General features: G+C 33.4%; 1 protein-coding gene across 5 annotated transcripts in view; it reads left to right on the forward strand.

Moving 5' to 3' along the window:
• The window catches only part of LOC118742740 (terminal nucleotidyltransferase 5C), a 325,265-nt gene that overhangs the window by 294,147 nt on the left and 14,016 nt on the right, over nt 1–17,102 (forward strand). The window contains exon 1 of one of the 5 annotated variants that reach the window (XM_036475048.1): nt 12,426–13,962. The exons of 3 other annotated variants lie outside the window; for them this stretch is intronic. The gene's annotated coding sequence lies outside the window, so the exon portion shown is untranslated. Of the gene's footprint in view, nt 1–12,425; nt 13,963–17,102 lie in introns of those variants that run through there. One more of the 5 variants, XM_036475050.1, reaches the window with a different exon arrangement.

Genomic DNA, 17,102 nt, shown 5'->3' on the forward strand with positions numbered 1-17,102 from the left:
TAAAGCTGTAGTTCCCTCCATTTGTGTAATAACATCAAGAGAGACACGACACAAATAAGAGGAGAAGCTCTGCGAAACATTTAGTAACTGTGCAAGCGCCAAAATATTAATTTTTATTATTATTATTATTATTATTATTATTATTGTTGTTGGTGGTTAGAGCTTGATGTGGTGAAATCATATATGCATCACTATAGCGTGTAGCGGTTTTTTCTTTTGATATGTACTTTTCTATTTAATACATTGTTTTTATAGTAAATTACTTTATCTCGTAAGTACATTTTTTCCATAATTTTCTTCTACATCATTGTATTTAAATATCTATTATTAAGCTGATATCTTTACACCAGCTACTGTCTGCACGCACAGCTATGCATTTTTTTGTTTTATTTTTATTTATTTTTTTCGAAGTCATTGCATTGCGGTTATCAGTCTGGTTGTTAAGATATGCACACCTTGTTGAAAGTTTAAACGCAATATTGTAAAAGTACTAAGTAGAAAACAAAATAGAAAAGTGCATTGTGTATCATTAAAAAAAAAAACGATAGTCGATTCTGTGCATGAAAAGAAGCACACAAAAATAATGTAAACATATTACAAGAAGGGAAACAAATGCAACAAAATCAACAACCAGTACAAAAACGCACACAATATTGCCTTTGGCCCAGTTGTATATATTTACGGATGTCTGTCCATATAACAACAGCTGCTAACGTCTGCGAAGCTTTTGATGTTTTGTTCTTTGATGTAATCTACTGCTCATTCATACATGAATTTGTATGTACATTAGAATGTACCAACAAAAAAAGCTCGACGTACACACCTGATGCTAAAGTATTTTTGCAAGGAAATTTCGAAAAAAAAAAAAAATTGAAAATTATTTTGCCAACACAGGGCTGGCTTTTCATAATTGTCATCATATCTTTGGCATTTGCAGTTGGATCTTAAAGTAAGATATACCAATATTCTTGTCTCAAGAATAAAATTATTTGTGTTCCACACTGCATTGATCGCCAAAAACTCCGTTTTGGTAATTACCCAGCAGATCTTAGTTCTTATCGCCCTAACGTACCACACTAATGTCAGCAAATTAAATCCCATCAAAATCATTCAAATGTTTCGAAACAAGTAGATCGATTATTCCAGTATAATTATTTAAACAAAAAATGTTTGCCGAATGTATGTAGGTGTCACCGGTACGACCAAAAACCCCAAATTTTTTTCCTTGCAAATGCTGGGTTTTTTTGTTTGCTTGTAGGGTGATACGATCTAATGTATATATGTACATATATACATATGTACATTGACGCTTGTCGATCGTTTGTTCATTTGCGTGCTCGTATCAGTAGCCTACAGGCTGCACGAAACACCCATCGGCGCCCGCCTGGCAAACCTACATAATTGCCCGCTCACCCAACTGATGCAAAATGCATTGCATACTTTGTCTACTCGTACTACATATGTTAATAAGTACTTTTTGGTTATTGTTTCTATTATTACTTGCTGTCATTTAAAGTTGCTGCCGCTAATTGTTGTTTTCTGTTTGTATTTGTATATTGTTTATTATTATTCTTATTAGGTATTGTGTTGTTGGTGTATGTTATCAGTAGAATGTTTGCCTTTGCAAAACAATAAAAAGTTTTCTTAGAAAATAAAAATGTGTCTTTAAAAAACATCACTGCAACCAAGAAAGATTGGCTTATCGAATGCAGTGAGCGCCTAGCGTAATACTCTGACCACTTCAAGGGAGTGTTTAGCGCTGTTCTACCTCAAACCGGACAAATGTTTGCGCCGCTTCGTAATCGCTAAGGGTCCCCGTGGATCCATCACGATCCATCAGGCACTAGGAAATAGTCAAAGCAGTGGATTTCTGCGTGTGAACGGTGGACCTAGTATGTAGATTAGGTTAGGTTACGTTGGTTTCCACTCCGTATAGTCCAGCCAATGGCAAATATTATTCTGACTTCTTGGGCAGATTATGCGTTGATTTGAAGCAAACACGACCGCATTTGGCGAGAGATAAAAACAATGCTATTCCTATGTTTAAAAATTAAAATGCTTTTTTTTGCCAAAATAAAAACTTCTGTTCAAAAAGTCACTGTAGCCAAGTACTGTAGCCACTTGAAAACCAACATATCAGTGATTATTACCAAAAAATATCTCTTCCAAGTGCGGAAATTTTATGACCCTCCCATTTTTTATCTAGGTACTTTAAGAACCGTTTTTACAATGATGGATTAACTCTCATTCGGCAGTTACCTAGAGGTTCTCAGTACAAAATCTGAAAGTTAACTGCCGAATTTGAGTTAACCCCCCGCACTGTGAAAACGGTGAATTTCCTAGTGAATAAAAAAACTCCCTCCGTCAATTGATTTCTTTTAGAATAGCCTTCGATTACTTGGTCTCAATTTTATTAAAATACTTTCTTACCTTCCTGCCGATTTTGAACCGTCTTTAATCTGTATTAATAGTTCTGTCGGTAATTGTGCAAACATTGAATTGTGCCTAGCGCTGCTTAGTACTTGATGAGACCCTTTTTCTGTCTTCCCTGTTTCGCACCATCTCAATGTCTTGGCAAGACTATCTAAAGCTTAATTTCTCTTATGGAGTTAACAAAAACCGTGCTACTTCTAATATCAGCATCAAATCGTCTACACTAACGGACACTGCATACTTAGCCGGAGAATATAGATGATTTTGAAAGGCAGTCGGTTTTATAAATACCAGAAATCCGTTCAAACAAATTTGGAAGTTGTTTCTAGTCAATTAAAGGCTCTTGGAGGCAATGAAAAAAATGTCTTCAATCAACTCAGCTGCAACACTTACTGTTGGAAAATATTTTTAGTTATTGGGTACCGTCTGGGCAGCGACCCATTTGCTTAGCTGATACCATTTACTCATAACTAAAGAACTTTCAAAACATTCAATAAAAGTATTATTTCGATAAAAGCTTACCCGAAATAGATACATACATATGTACAAAAGGAAGAAGTCGAGCAATTACTGAGCAAAGCAAAGCGCACTTCATTTAGCGAATAGGCGAAGCAACAAGAAGACGCACAGCAAACTCAAACATATTGTTGTGAAAATGTCACTAATGAATGAGTGAATTGGAAACAGTGCATGGAATGGAAAAAATTAGATTTAAAAAAAAAAAAACATGGAAAATTGTGTGAATGGATTTGCATATGATTTCATGCATAAATAATCAAAGAGTCAGATGTATTGCACTAGCAACAAAATTAACTCAAGGCTTCCTAGATGCTCATTGTTCCTCACTCGCTCATACATATGAACCGATTAGACAGATAACAACCTATGTACATACACACAGCTTCCCGGCTAAATGACTGACTGACTGTCTAAATCATTGACAAACTAATTGACTACTGTCTGAGAACGTGGTGCTGCAAATTTGCGATCTAAAAATATATGTTAATATTATTAACTTAGTAATAATCGTTAAAGTAGCAATTTGTTTTAACAATAAATGTGCAATAATTAAATTTGTAATCTTCCAAGTTGCTGAAGAATAGTCAACTAATATTAGTCAGTTATTTTGCTGTAATTGTAATTTTTTGTTTGTTTTTGTGTTTGTACTTTTTGCTCGTGAGCATTGAGTTCCATGTTTGCATTTGGATGGATTTTGCAAATAGTCGACTGTGTGTCGATGGATGTGTAGCACACTCTCAAGAACGTGTCGAACCTGTTGTTGTCGAATCAAATGTTTTTTTTTTATGTTTCGCTTCTTCTACATATGTATGTATATGTAGTTTGTATGTTAGAGCTATCATTTTTTATTTGTAACCATATCCAGCGCCACGGTTGCAGCGTAACTGTAACTACAAATTAATTTTCCAGATTATGTCGGTAAAACATGCAAAATCAGTTAGCCGATGTTATCTGATGTATGTAAATACAGCAGAGCAGTTCCATAAAAGTTGTGGATAGAAATAATGTAAGTCATAATTTCAGTTTTCTTTTTCAATTTTTTTTTTGGACGGTGAGTAGAGAATGGGATTCTGGCGTTGAATTTAAGCCCCACAAATGAGTTAAAGAGGCACTTTATACTCTGTATTCCCCAATACTCGTTGAGAGATTTCTACACTGTTACAACAACAACATTAACAACGACAATTTTTTTACACCTCTCCATTCTCGCAAATTTAATACTGAGTTTTAGGGCACGCTTGGACTTGGGTGCTTAAGTCAGCGAAATCACAAGCATCATTCTGGTCAGTTCTGGTCCCTTAATTCTAATGCTGTCGTTTTCAGAGTTGCTTTTAAGAACTGCTGGTGTAAAGAAAGTTGCACAGAACACCAAAAATGTCTCGAAAAATTACAGAAAGACATTGTCTGAAATTCCCAAAAATTCCACAACATCACTGAAAGGCCTGAGAAATTCAAAAACAATTCCACAAAATCCCAAGAGACACGAAAAGGTCCAGGAAAGTGCCAAAAAATCTTGAAAGGTGTCGCTAATCCAGAAAGTATTCCGAAAAATCGATTTAAAAAATTCCGAAAAATCCCGAAAAGTTTCGCAGAAATCTCGAATAGATCCACGAAATACTCAAAAAATCCTGTTCATTCCAAAAAAATCTGAAACCTTGAATTATTCTGGGAAGTACCAAAAAAAAACGGAAAAGCCGAAAAAAATCTCCAATTTCGAATAGATCCTAAAGAAGCCGAAAAATCCCTATGATTTCACATAAGTCTTGAAAGATTCGAAATTTTCAAAAAAGCTCGAAATTTTCGAAAAATTTGCCGAGCAACCGGAAAATAGCAAAAAAAAAAATCTGAAAAATACCGAAAGTTACAGAGTATATACCTGAAAAACTCTTCAAAAAAAAAAAAACGTTAAACCCAATGGAAAATACAGGAAACATCCTGAAAAGGTTTTTTAAAAAAAAGTCATGAACTATGTAATTTTATACAAATGCTTAGTCAAAAAGGCAAAATTAGTCTCGCTCCACATAATAAAATGCAAACTTTTTTAAACCACGAGGAAATCTCGTTTTACGAGTATCGTGACGCAGAGCATTCTAAATTAAAAAAAAAAAATCCCATTTATGTATAGTTCTAGCTTTTTTTACATTTTTAACCACGTACGCTACACTGTGCACCACATATCGCCGCCTTTGGTATTTTAGTTAGTAATTTTAACACTAGCTCGTCTCAATTCTGCTCTGGCAGATTGCTACAGCTGAATAAGAAGGAGGAGGTGCAGCAGCAACAGCAGCAAACATTTAAAGTCGCCAGTTTGGCGCATGCGATGCGGTTAATAATAAATATTTGCCCCAACTGTGTTTAACCCCTTGCTGGCCGGTTGACGGGGTGACTGGTCTGACTGACGGCTGTCGTTTGTCGGCTGTCGTGCCACTGCCGCTGCCCCTGCTGGCGTTTTAGTCACTCATACGCCCACGTGCACGCACATTTACAGCGATGTGTTTTTTTTTTTTCAATAAAGCAGTTTGTAAAGCTTTGTAATTGCGGTACATTGACATTTGAAATGCCTTAAATGTTAGGAAAGGGCACTAAAGGTGGGTAAAAGAAATAAAATAATAATTTAACTTTGACAAAAATGCGTTTTCGACTGAGATGAGTAAGTCATTGAAGTAACAAAATTCTAAAACTGAAGACATTGAACTGTTTGCGCGCAACTTTGCAGCGGATATTCCTGGGCAATAAATTTGCGTAGTGCGCGGGTACGAGTTTTTTTGTGTAATTTTTTTTTGGTCGTATTGAGCATTTGTAATTTTTTAATACATATTTGCATATGTTTACATACTAAAATTTTCCGCAACACTTACACTTGCTTCTCAAGCGGTCATTTGTTGTCGCTTTGCATTCGCATAAATGCTTTAAATTATCCGATAAATGCAAACAATCAGAGCAGGCGTACAGGCAGGTATTGTTGCTGATTTTTCTTTCTGCGTGCACACAACATATGTACACAGTTACGAGTACTTGAAACGATGGGCCGTTGTTGTGATGAAGTTGTCATGAAAAATTCATACAAATCTGTCAATGTCAAATGCTTTAATTAACATTTCGTTGTAATTCAATTGGATTTGGTTTCGTTTCGTTTTGTTTCGATTTGATTTAATTTACTTTTCGAATAATAATTTTATTGCTCGATTTGTTGAATTTTTGCAATGCAGGCATGCTGAGGATAAAGGTCCGTCCACCCAACTGGTAGTGGATATTTACAGTGATGACGAAGTTAGTGCTGTATATTTGAATACATTTTTTAACACTCATTTACATTTGTACACACACATATGTGTGATTGTTCTAGAAAGTGAGGCGGCAAACTTTAGAAAAAGTTATCGCTTCGTATGCGAGAATTGTACCTCTATTTTCTTTTTTATATCGAAATTTACGCCAAAGCGGCAATTGACAAATTTTAATCTGAAAGGAAATGAACAAAAAAAAAAAAAAACTTGGATATATGCACGTTTGGTATTAGGTATATTTCTGAGCCGCTTTAGCCAGTAATATACATATACAGTTAGCGTCAAAAATATGACGTTTTGACAATTTTATTTATTTATATTTTCCATACCAAATGTGTCTTATTTTTTTATACAAATATAATTCATTCAACAGCAAAACCAAGCAAAATTAATTATTTTTTCAGTAGATCACGGGGGAGAATTCAAGAAATAACAACAAATTTTCATAAAACTTAAACTTTTCAATTCGATTTCTGAGAAATATTTTAGAATAATAAGGTGCGAATTTCAAGTCTCTAAAAATTTCGGTTGAAATTTGAGTATTTCTTTTGTCAAGGGTGTTGTATATTTTCTTCCATATAAAAATAGATTTTGTTCATGCGTTATATGGAAGAAAAGGCGCAGCACCCTGACGAAAACAAAAATTCTCAAAAATCAGCGGTAATTTTTAGAGACTTGAAATTTTCACCTTATTGTACTTAAATTTAATGGCTTCTAAAAAATCGAAAGGAAAAGTTGAAAATTTTTTGTTATTTCTTGAATTTTCTACAGTTTTATATGAAATAAAATAATGATTGAACTATTTTTTTTTTTATAAAAAAAAATAAGATAAATTCGTTATGGAAAATATAAATAGATGAAATCGTCACAACGTCAAGGTATTCATTTTTCTGATGCTAACTGTATACATATGTATGTATGTATGCAATTATGTATTTAATTTTGGTTTAATTCAATTTTTTGTTGATAATACATGGATGACAAGTTCTCATGGGAAAACAATTAGCCTGCCGCCGTAGAAGCAAAGCACTTCTTCTGGCCGTATTTTCTTTTGCGCTTCTGTGAGCCCATAAATCCATTTTTTTTAATGGATTTATTTTCAAGTTTATTGTTCGATTATGTTGCTGGCAGGTTTACGGCTCTTTCTAAGCTCTCCGGTCAGTTTCATTCCTGCAATTGCCGTTCTTCGCCAAAGCTGAAGTTCTGCCGGGGCGTTTTCGACTTGATATCCTGATGCTGACAATTTTTTGTTTGTACCTAGACACTTATATGGAAAACATATTTTCTCGTATAGATGGTGAAGAATTCTTGAATATCATACGTTTTTCGATATTAAACCCCTGCTTCTCTTCAGGAAACTTCCAATAATAAAACGCAATTGTTTATTAACCTTTTTTTAGTAGTAAGTATATTCCCAAAAAAAAAAAAAAAAATCTGAACGCAAGATTCCAATACCTTATGATGCTCATCAGCACCAAAAGCTACACCGACAGCAGCAGCAGCAGCAGCATCCTCACCAATATCAGAGTCATCAACAGGTATGCTATCTGTGGGTACTCGCATCAACTGTAAACGCTAAAAATATAATCAACTCATAAATGTATAATAATTTATATGTAAAATCGTGCCGCTTAAAAAAGCACAATAACAATGAAACAAAAGCATGCTAACGAGCGCTGACATGCCGACGCGAAAGTGCAAAATATGTCTACATATGTACATACAGACGTACAGCAGAACAAGTGTAAGAAAGAGTCACGAAATGTCAAAATGTGGAATGCTGCCGAAATGTACCAGAAAATGAAAAAAAACCGAAAAACGCACAAAAACAAATCAAGCCTGAAAAAGAAAAAAAAACATACAGCAAAGGCGCGATAAACAACGAATAAATAAAATAAAAAAAAAAATAAAAAAAACTAAACATCCGCAAATGCCGCATCGACGCTGTTGTACGAGATTATAGTGGTGGTATATAGGTGGTAGTGCTTCTGATGTTTGCTGGTGTTGGCGATACCCTGCAGAAAATAATTATTTATAACTTGTTAGTTTTTTTCGCGGGAATTATTTGTTGTATTGAAACATTTTGGTCCCAACATTTTCACCAAGAGTTCACGTTCATGATTTTTAGTGACGCATTTGTCTTCTAATATTACGGTTTGGTGGTAGTCAGAAGGCATATTTCCATTGCCGTCTTAAATAACCCAGCAAAAGTGTATATGCATATAAAGATACGTAATAGCTTCAGTGCGGTATGCAGTATGAAAATGTATGGGAGGCGCCATACCCCTTTTACCATTAGCCCCCATTTTTTCTTCATGACCATGTGATTATGAAATCTCTATACCAAGTTGCAGTACTCTACAATGAACACTTCCAGAGATATGCAGTATGGAAACTTCGTTTTGTATGGGAGGTTCCACACACCCTTTTCCAATAGTCATAATTTTTCTCCACGAGTATGCGACTGTTTTCATATATCTTCATACCATGTCCGAGTACTTTACCGTGAACACATTCAGAGATATGCAGTGGTAAAAATTTGGGTTGTATGGGAGGTGCCACGCCCCCTAGACCTAGCGGTATGAAATATACTTTACATCCGATTCTCATACCTACCATATATGCACAAAAATTTTTATAAAGATCGGTTGAGCTGTTTAGGAGGAGTTTGACCACAAACACGGTGACACGAGATTTTTATACATTAGATGTAACTTGTAATTAGCTACAAAGAGATAACTTGACACTAGTTAATAAGTAATACAGACGTAATCGGGAAATTGTTTTCCTTTTTTTATATTTTTTTTGTTAATAAATTTTATATTATCATTTTGAAGTTATGTACGACGGAGTTCAAATATGGGACCACTCACAGCAGAATATGTAAACAAATGTGAAATGAAGTAAAATCAAGAAAATAAATAGAAAGGTAAAAAGAATATATTTTTCTTGACTACCCTTACTATTTCAGAGAAAATATACAGATAACAGTAACCTTTAGTCAACTTCAAGTTAACATATAGTTAGATGCATTTCCCGCAGGGTAATGACGGCGGCGTTGTTGTTGTTATCGCTGTCGTCGCCGCCGCTGTGGTCGTCGGTGTCGTTAATGGTCGAGAACAATCTAGAAGAGGCGCCAGCGCAGCAACAAACGCTGTTAATTACATACATATACAGATGCAAAAATAAGTAGTGTAGGTGCTAGGAATGTGATAGGATCCCGGCCTTTTTAAAGTCCCAAAAATCTCGGGATTCTTGCTAATTTGCACTGATGCCAATAATAGGATCTCATTTTCTTGACCAATATTGGCTATATTTCTTTTTCTATTTAATAATTCATGTTTTTTAGAAATGTCTAGGTGTAATTTTTGAACCAAATATCAATACATTCGCGAAACCATAGGCCAAATATTGTAAAATTGCGTGTTTAGTTTTTCACGCTGACGTCAGTAATTCAAAAATGATTTAAAAATTCAGAGAAATATGCTTAGAGAAGAAGTATGGGTATAAAATTGAAGGGGAAACCCGAATTTAAACAGATTCAAGTTTTTGCTGCAGAAGGACTGGTACATATTGAAAATGTCATTTTAATATTTTATCTTTGAAATATCGCAGTATTTGTTGTTGAAAAAATTATATGTTTAGTACTTATATAAACTCGATAACATCCTCGAATTTCGGCCTTCTAATTTTATCAGCTTAAAAAATTACCTATTCGTCCTGTAAATCCAAAAAATTTTTTTTTTTTGAATTCTAAAGAAATTTTTTAAATAATTTTTGGAATACATCATATCTTTGAAATTACAAAGTCCTTTAAAATAAATCCTGACAGCAGAGAGAAAAAAAAACGCCACTTTAACAGGCCTATCATCAATTCCGTCGCAGATCCCGACGTTGTCGCGTCTAAATTACTATCATGAATCCCGTCGTGATTACGAAATACTCCCGTAAATGCGAAATTCGTGAGATTGGGGTATCACTGATTTCGAGTTATTTTATTTTGATTTAGAATTATTAAACCAAAAATTAAAACAAACAAAAACCAAAGGCAGCACTAACTATGAATACGTCGGAATTGCTGATAGCATTTCGTAACGGGAGATTTTTCCACGACGGGTGCTCAGACGGGGGAAGTAGAGATTATCGGGATGTCGTTGGTTCTATCCCGGGATCCCGGGATTTAAATATTTATTATTTTTCAACTATGTACTTAAATCGAAAAAATTGCCTCAATATGATTTGAGAAGTTCTCCTATTATATAATAAATAATAAGTAAATGCGCTTGGAACGTATTTGTATATTTAAAGTGAAAATTATTTCATAAGTAACAAAACGAAAGACAGTAATTAAATCAATATGCATTTAATAATACTTTACCATGTATGTACATACATATATGATAAAATAACGTAAAAAAATTATGTCAAAAAATTTATTTTCTGGTTGAAAAAAGTTCATAATACTAGTGGCAGAAATAAAAATGCGTGAAATTTCGACCAGTTTTATCTATATTCCTTTTGTTTGTTCATTATTTAATTTTTTTTTATAAAAATCTACCTCATATTACATATAATTAAATGCATATAAATGGGCATTTCTCTGACGTCATGATTTATTAAAAAGACTATAATTTTAAAGACATGATTAATTTCAAAACTTTTTGTAAAAAATTCAGTGCAATGTAAAACAAAAATATGGGTAGCAAATGAAAGAAAAAATTCTGTAGAATTTTTTGGGTTCACAAGGACGAATAAGAATGCCCCTTTAATCTATTTTATTTTTTAATCTAATAAAGTTAGTCCTTAACATATATGTATATATTTTTTTTTTAAATAAGAATTGTAAAATTTCAAGGGTATTCACGGATAAAATTATAAAAGGGCATTTTTACTCGTCCCTTACGCACCAAAAAAATGTAATCTGTTTTAACTTTACAGAATCTCTTTAATTTGATACCCACACTTGGTTTTTAAGTACATACATTGCACCGAATTTTTTAACTCATTTTTTGAATTACTCATATCTTTCAAATTTCAAGGTTCTTTTAAAAAATTCTGACGTCAGAGAAAAAATTAAGAACGAAATTTTACTCTATTTATTTTATATATACAAAAGGAAATATGTATAGCCAAAACTGGTCAACATAAGGCGTTTCTATTATTGCCACCAGTGGAAATTACAAATCCCGAAAGTCCCGGCATCTGGGCAAATAATGCCGGGATTTTTGGGACTTAAAAGGACCGGGATCCCGGGAACCCGGGATTAACATTCCTAGTACCTACATATGTATGTACAAATATATGTGTGTACATATGTGCATACAATTAGAGCGTTAATATATTTACACATATGGCGGTGTCTAGTAACCCACACGCCGTGCATGCAAAGCATAGAAACTCTCGCACACACACTCACATGCACATCATTGTAGCGTCTCCACATTTTCTGTATTACTTGCCTCACAACAACTGCTCCCAGCAGCAGCACCACCACCACCACTCTACTCCCGTTTGCTTGCCACCTTTTTAGTGTGACGTCAGCGAGCGCCTTTCGTAGTCATCGCCGCCTGCATTTGAACCCCCCCCCCCCTATCACCAACCCGCTTCCATGTACATATGAATATTCAACAGCTCGCATGCCAGCGCCCTAACTAATATTTAGTTCGATTATTGCGCTCACTCGCTTATTCATTGCGAAAATCGAAAGAACTTGAATGTGCTCAAAAGCTCTGGCGTTGACGAGTGGGCGATTTAACGACTGCTAAGGCTGTTGAGAGTTATAAACGAGAGCGTCGCACTTAAGTGTGTGAGTGTGTAAGTGCGCTTAGTGGAGCAGCGTGGCGTATGAGTGCTTGAGCACCAGAGCGTATGAGTTACACAAAAAGTACAATGAGCACGCACTCAAGCATTGAGTAAAAAACTCATCGTTATTACAATTCAATGAGTCAAATGTGTGTTTGCTAGTGTATCCTATATGGAGATGAGGTAGTCAAACTTCTCTACGCTTGTGTTGTAATGCATGCAAATCTCCGCTTAAATCGAAAACTAGTCGTAGACTTAATAACAAGCGCTCACTCAACCAATGTACCCTCTCTCCCGCTACTTTGAGCTTCAACTCAAGCTTATTCGCGCGCTCACTTGCTCACGCGCGCATTCACTCATTTCGTTGGTAATGTAGCCTAGCAATAGGTGTACATTCCCCAACAGTGCAACATTATTAGCAGTACGATTTCGAACTCGCTCGGCGTAAGACATTAACTGCTCCCGTAGACGCGGTCGTACACTAAGTGCCAAGTTGCCACAAAACGTTAACGTCAGCATTATAACTAGTGTGTCTTTTTTTGCCTGACGGTCTAACTGCGTATTTCGCATAAGCTAATAAATAGGTTCTCGGCGGTGCTGCAACGCACGCACGTCATCATTATCATTAACAAATAACATCAAATCGCAACGTTTGCTCGGTTGTCGTAGTCGTAGCCGTAGCCGTAGTATTTGTGGTCGCCATCGTCGTCTTCGTCATTTTCGTCGCCAACGCAGTCAAGTGTGTTGTTTCTCCACCACCTTCATTATATCGACGACTTGAAAAGCTATTGGAAAAGTGAAAAAGCAAAGGAAAACTTTGCGAACAAATTACAATTAGAAAAAAATTCAAAGGTGTACCCAAAGTGGGCGCGTGCAAATAGACGCGAAAGAAAAACATACGGGGCGTAGTACGTGCAAACTAAATAAGGTAGTGAAAGAAATTATTCATTACGAAGAAAACGAAAAGTTTACTTTAGAAAAAAGATAACAAAACTAAAAAAATACATACAACCAGCTATTATATAGCCAGTTAGCGCACGACGAGTACGTCGAAAAAAGTAGTAGTAACCAGGCAAACGGTACAGAAGGTGCACGAGTACGATAAAAAAGAAGACAAATTTTGCTAATTTAGTAGCCACCCAAAAACGAAGCGAAGCCAGCACACATTTGATGATGAAATATTGAGGAATCAAAAAAAAAAGAAAGAAATAAAATAATTTCAAATTCGCAACAGCCAACCAACAATAAACGCCACGCCACACAGCGCAAAGCGAAAGAACGCGAACATACTCAAACGAATTTATTGCAAAAGCGGCACAATTTCACGATTTCGCGAAAATTGTGTGTGCAATAAAATTAAGTTTGTAGAAAAGAAAGGCAAAAAAAAAAAATAGACCTTAATTGAATAAAATAAACAAACCAATTAAATAAAATTAAACATTTAATAGCTGTAAAGCGGCAGAAGAAGAGAACATCGAGAAGTAAAAGGCTGCAGCAAAATTATTTGCGGTTTCAGTGGACAGCTGGCACATTCCAATACAAACGTACATACATATATGTAGCACATATAAACGCGTACACGGTATCTACTTATTAGTGTACTACTTACACTTGAAAGCGAAAATTTCAAGGCGAAAATCTAAGTGCGCTCGTCGCAAATAGAAACTAATTCGCACATTTTTGCTCTTACTTCTGTGTGTGAATCAGAGTGTTTGTGTGCGTTGTTTACGATCTCTGCGAGTAATTGAAGAAAAAAAAAACAACTAAAAACCAAAAAACTAAAAAAAGCGAAATTCTCGTTTTACTAAAAATATAACTCTAACCGAAAAGCAGCACCAAAAGTTGTGTGTGTGTGTGGAACGTGTAGAGTGTATCCATCCGGAGTAATCTTACGGCAATTTGTGCAGATTCCTGCGATTATTTGGTAGGTGATTCATGCAATGCAAGAAATTTTGAAACCAAAAAGAGTATAGTAAAAAAAAAATATAAATATTTCTAAGTATGTATAAATGTTTGAATAAGAATAAAAGCGATAATAATGGGGTGACTAATGCAGCGCAACGATGTGCATTAATTTGGAGATGTGCAAAAATTGGGGCAGCAAACATTCTTTATGCGAAATTTCGTAAAGTAATTGAATGAAATTATTTGGCAAGGAGTAGAAAAAATGTGAGCACTTTTTTGTCATTTTATTGTTTTGACTGCAAAAAGGCTATTAAATTGAAAAAAGGTAGAAAATTAAGGGTCAATAAATTACAAAATAAAATAAAATGTAAAATATACAGTAAAAAATTAAAATAAGAAGCGAAAATAAAATGCAAAGTAGGATTAAATTAAATATAAAAAAAATTAAAATGAATAAAATGGAAAATATAATAAAATCAGTAAAGCAAAAAAACTTAAATAAGAAAATAAAATAAAATGGAAAATACAATCAAATGAATAATTGAAAATAAAAAGCAAATAATTTGTAACGAAAAACAAAATACAAAAGAAATGAAATTAAAAGTGAAATTAAGTAAAAGAAAAATAAAAATTAAACGAAAAATATAATAAAACAAATAATTGAAATACGTAAAGTTAAAAATTTCGAATAATAAAATTAAACAAAAAGGAAAAATAAAATACATTGAAATAAAACAAAATAAATTAAATTAAAATAACATAAAATAAAAAGAAATAAAGATATAATGGGCAATATAATAAAATTAAAAATATAAGTAAAAGGTAAAGATAAATATATCAAATAAAAAAATAACAAGTAATTTTTAAGCAAAAACAAACCCGATTTAAATTCCCATATAAAAAATTAAGATTATCGTTGATTTCTTCATGATCCGGTGATCGTATTTGACCCAAATTACTATGGGACCACCTGTGAGGTAACGCCTTTTCTTTAACAAAAAAGAATTATAGAAATCGGTTACTCGTTAAATATTTCGACGAATTAATAACCTTCTCATTTTTGTGAGGTCGGTTAAAAATACAATAAAACAAAAGTAAAAATAAAAAAAAATTAATAAAACATTTAAATTTGTCGAGCTTTGTACCACGATTTTTGTTTTTAGGAAGAACACTTGAAATAAATGTTCATATGCCACAATAAAGTTGACAGATAATATAAAGAATTAAAAAAAAATAATAATAATTACATTAGAAGTAAGTAAAAAATTAAACTAAAACAAAAAATAAAATCCTCGATACCGTTTCAAAATCGCCCATTGTCCAGTTGGATGACCGCTTAAATCGGCAAAACTGAAATTTGTAAAATTATAGATCGTCGATGCTTTTGCAAAACCGTCCATCGCCCGATTGCAAAACCGCCTATCTTATGGCACTCAAATTTTACAGGAGATCGAAAAAACTGTTTTTCTTTGAGGCATTGCTTTGAGAGTGGTATTTTCTCTGGCTATTAATATTTTAAAATTCTGTTGTTTTAATAGAGATTTTTATGCATAACTCTCGATGCCTGGAGTTCAGAGTTATCAAATCTAATTTTTGCCACAACGGCGATTTAGGCGGTCGATGTGCGGTTTTGCAAAAAACATCGACGAGACACATACGTATGTGGATGAAATACGGACTATCGCAGAGAAAATAAGTTCTTTTGCTTGCCTGTAAAATTTTGAATGCCGTTAGATAGGCGGTTTTGCAAAGACTTTAACAAAATGAAATTAAAATAGTGTAAGAGTTAAATAAAATAAAATGAAAAAAAAAATAACAAAATAAAGTTTATGTTCACTTGTTCTTAATTTAATGCCTGCGTCTACATAAAAATATTTGGTCGTTTTTTTGGAAAGGAAAAATCTTTTTTCAATATTTCGGCATAAAAGTTGTTCAAATTTAAATATTAGTGTTTGGTAGAAAGATATCGAAATATTTACATATATTGATAAAATATTTGCATTATATTTCGCTTTAAGTTATCAATGAAATGAAACGTATAACTCGAAAGCATTTCTGTGGACTTTTGCAAAATAACTTATTTATGTATGTGATTTCAAAAGTTTGGTTCTAGATGAAAACACATGAACAAAAATACAGAATTTTGCTGAGCGCCTATTAAAATGAATTTTTTGTTGGATCAACGGTTTTGGGGAAACTAAAAGTAACAATGACTAGTAAAAATATGTTAGAGTTAATGAATTCGAAGTGAACAAGTATACATACGCACTGATTTTAAAACTAAAAATGCAAGAAACAATTTCCAAAATGATAAATTAATTGCTGCAATTCCCGCATTGAAATTGCTAGAAAAAAAATTGAGATTAATCAGCTCTTTGACCTATTCAAAAAATTATAAAAATTAGATATGTATAAATAAAAATTATTAGCGAAGTTCTAATATTTTTAGAATATTTTGGCAAAACTTATAACTTAAAATTTTTTTTTATTTAATTCTTACATAAATATGTGGTTTTGCATGATCTTGATATGCGCTTTGCATTTTGTTGATACGCGGTTTTGTATTTTAAATGACGATATGTAAAACGAACGCTCACATACATATTTATTCATTTAAGAAAATTTACAACAAAAGGCAAAGTACTTTTTCAAGCGAAGCGAAAAAGAATTGAAAAAATATTTCTTCAGATCTGGATAAGAAGCTTGAACTTGAAAAAATTTAAATAAAGTAATAAGACTGGTCTGCGATGGTTTCCCCCTTAAAGAACCAATTAGCAATTTGAGTAGGGTTTAGTTAGCAAGCTACGCAAAAAACAACAACAAAAATTCCCTCGCGTAAATTTTCCGTGTGAATTACTTTTTTTAATTTTTCATAGTGTTAAAGCGTATTACTATCCGTAACTTTTAGGTGTATTTTTAATTAATAGGTACTGTTGTGTTTTCTAATAAAAATTTTGTTTTAAATCAGTTGATTTTTGATTTTTTCTTGAAAATCTGTGGAGGTGGGAGATATAGATAGATGTTTTTTTTTTTAATAAAACAGAAAACTTTTTTTTGCAGCTGTCCTAAACAATGAAATTGAAATTAAAAAAATAAATGCAACATGCAATAATAGCACCAAAACCAACAACAACAACAACAACAACAACTATTTAACCA

This window comes from Rhagoletis pomonella, unplaced genomic scaffold (assembly GCF_013731165.1).
Source record: "Rhagoletis pomonella isolate Grant_MI unplaced genomic scaffold, Rhpom_1.0 Rhpom_scaffold_00007, whole genome shotgun sequence".
Classification (NCBI taxonomy): Eukaryota; Metazoa; Arthropoda; class Insecta; order Diptera; family Tephritidae; genus Rhagoletis; species Rhagoletis pomonella.